The sequence below is a fragment of the Nannospalax galili genome, unplaced genomic scaffold (assembly GCF_000622305.1).
Source record: "Nannospalax galili isolate Female #2095 unplaced genomic scaffold, S.galili_v1.0 scaffold366, whole genome shotgun sequence".
Taxonomy (NCBI): Eukaryota; Metazoa; Chordata; class Mammalia; order Rodentia; family Spalacidae; genus Nannospalax; species Nannospalax galili.
The window spans coordinates 761,138-763,759 of NW_008355168.1; positions in this window are offsets into that span (position 1 = coordinate 761,138).

Here is a 2,622-nt window from a genome sequence, read left to right on the forward strand (position 1 = left end):
CTTCTCATTCAAACCACCACACACATCATTATACTTTGTTCTCATTTGTCCCTCACTGCCTGCACTGTCCTCCCTGTTCCTCCTCCCCCTTCACCTACCTGTCCCCTCTCTGGTTCTTTTCCTTTCCCCAGTTAGTCCCTTTTCTGCAATGCTATCACTTGTATTCCATTAGCCTATGCCCCATTTTCCTTAAGAACTCTCCCTCCTTTCTAATGATCCCCTTTCTAGCTTCAGGACTGATGGTTTGAATGGGAAATGGCTCCCATAGGTTCAAATATTTGAACATTTGGTTCCCAGTTGGTGGTGCTGTTTGGGAGGTCATGGAATCTTTAGGAGGTGTAGCTTTTCTGGGGGAGATCTACCACTAGGGTGGTCTTAGAAGGCTCAAAGCTTTGTGCCAGTTCCAGCAGTTCTCTCTGCTCCATGTGCCTTTGGAGATGTGAACTCTCAGCTTTCTGCTTCTGCTGCTGTTCTGCCACATGCTTTCATGTGTCCCTGCCATGTGGACTCCTTTTTTTTTTTTTTTTTTTTTAAGTTTTATGTGTATGAGTGTATTGCTTGCATGTAAGTGAACCCATGTCATGCAATGCCCACAGAGGTCAGAAGGGGCATCAGATTCCCCTAGAACTGGAGTAATGGACAGTTGTTAACTGCCATGTGGGTGCTGGGGATTGAACTTGGTTCTTCTGTAAGAGCAGCCAGTGCTCTTAGCCACTGAGTCACAGCCCTTGGACTCTTTTTTTTTTTTTTTTTTTTTCAAAATATGTCATTGATTTTATGTACATGAGTGTTTGACCTGCATGTATGTAAGGGCACCAGCACGTTGATGCCCACAGAGGTTAAAGAGCATTCTGGATCTGCTGAAACTGGAATTAAAGATGGGTGCTAGCTGCATGTGGGTACTGGTAACTGAGCCTGAGTCCTCTGGAAGAGCAGTAAGTGCTCTTAACTGCAGAGTTATCTCTCCAGTCCCCCATGATAGACTCTCTTCCCTCTGCAATATTAAGCTAAAATAAACTCTTCCATAAGTTGCTTTTGGTCATGATGTTTTATCACAGCAACAGAAAAGAAACAAATACAATAAATTACAAACACACAGATTTCTCTTCGGCAAATACTTGAGAGTAGAATGGCCAGGTATGGTAAGTATACATTTAACTTTTTAGGAAATTGCTGAACTGTTTTCCAGTTTTACATTTCCACTAGCAGTGTTTGAGAATTCTAGTTGCTCTACATCTTTGCTAAAAATTGTGGTTGTAATTTTCATTTTCCTATGTCTAATGATTTTGAGAATCTTTACATGTACTTATTTGCCAGTCATATTCTTCTCCGATGATGTGACTATTCTCTTGTTTGGTTTGTGTTGCTATAGTAGTCAGCATTCTATCAGTATACTGACAGATTACTTATGAAGTAAATAACTGTTTATTTTATCCAAGATTCTTGAAGTTCAAGGTCCAATATTGGGTTGTTCCATTGGTTTGGCCGTCTGGTAAAGATGGCACATTCTTGAGCTGGGAAGCAAATAAAGAGAATGAATGGGATTATACAACCCACTTTGAGGACATGTCTGCAGTGATCTAAGAACCTGCCATGGGGTTCATAGAACCTCCCAATACTACCAACTTGGGGGCCAAACCTTTGCGTATAGAACTTTGGGGAGACATGCCTTGTATTAGAACCATAGAAGTTTGTTTTATTGAATTTTGAGATTTCTTTTTGAATTCTGACACATGATGTCTTAGTTTGTTTCTCTGTTGTTGTGACAAAATACTCTGACCAATACCAACTTGGGGAGGAAAGGGTTTATTTTATCTTACATCTCCTGGGTCACAGTTCATCAGGGATCCCAAGGTAGGAACTCAGGGCAGGAACCTGGAGGCAGGAGCTGGAGCACAGGCTATGGAGGAACTCTGCTTACTGGCTTGCTCCCTGGCCCCTGCTCAGCCCACTTTCTTATGCAACGCAGGCCCACCTGCCCAGGGATGGTACCACCCACAGTGGGCTGGGCCCTCTCACGTCATTCAACAATCAAGAAGATGCCCCACAGACATGGTCACAGGCCAGTCCTATGGAGGAAATTCCCCAATTGAGACTCCCTCAACCCAGGTGTGTCAAGTTGACACTAAAGCTATCCAGAACACATGATTTGCAATTTTTTCCTAGACTATGGAGTGTCTTTTTATTTCTTGGCATATTTATAGGTTTTGGAAATCAATGTGTGTCCATCTTGAGGAGGACATTATTCTGCCTACCACAGCTATGCATTGCAGCTCCCCACCCTAGTATGAATACACAAATGTTCCAGCACCATTTGTTGAAAAGGTTTTCCATTTTCCACTGAATTGCTTTTGTATCTTTGTGAAAGGTCAGTGTGTATGTGTGTGTGTGTGTGTGTGTGTGTGTGTGTGTGTGTGTGTTGTGGTCTTTATATCTTTGCATTCTGTCTCATTATCTGAAACTGAGTTGCATTAAATGTCTGCTTGTGTTTGTCTCTGAAATTTGTGCTTCCTTCTTGGTAAGATCTGGCAGCTGCCTTTCTACATGAACAATATTTGCAGTGAAAACATTCTCAAAGATGTCACATAGTCTCTACCCTCAAACTCTCAATATAATGGAGTA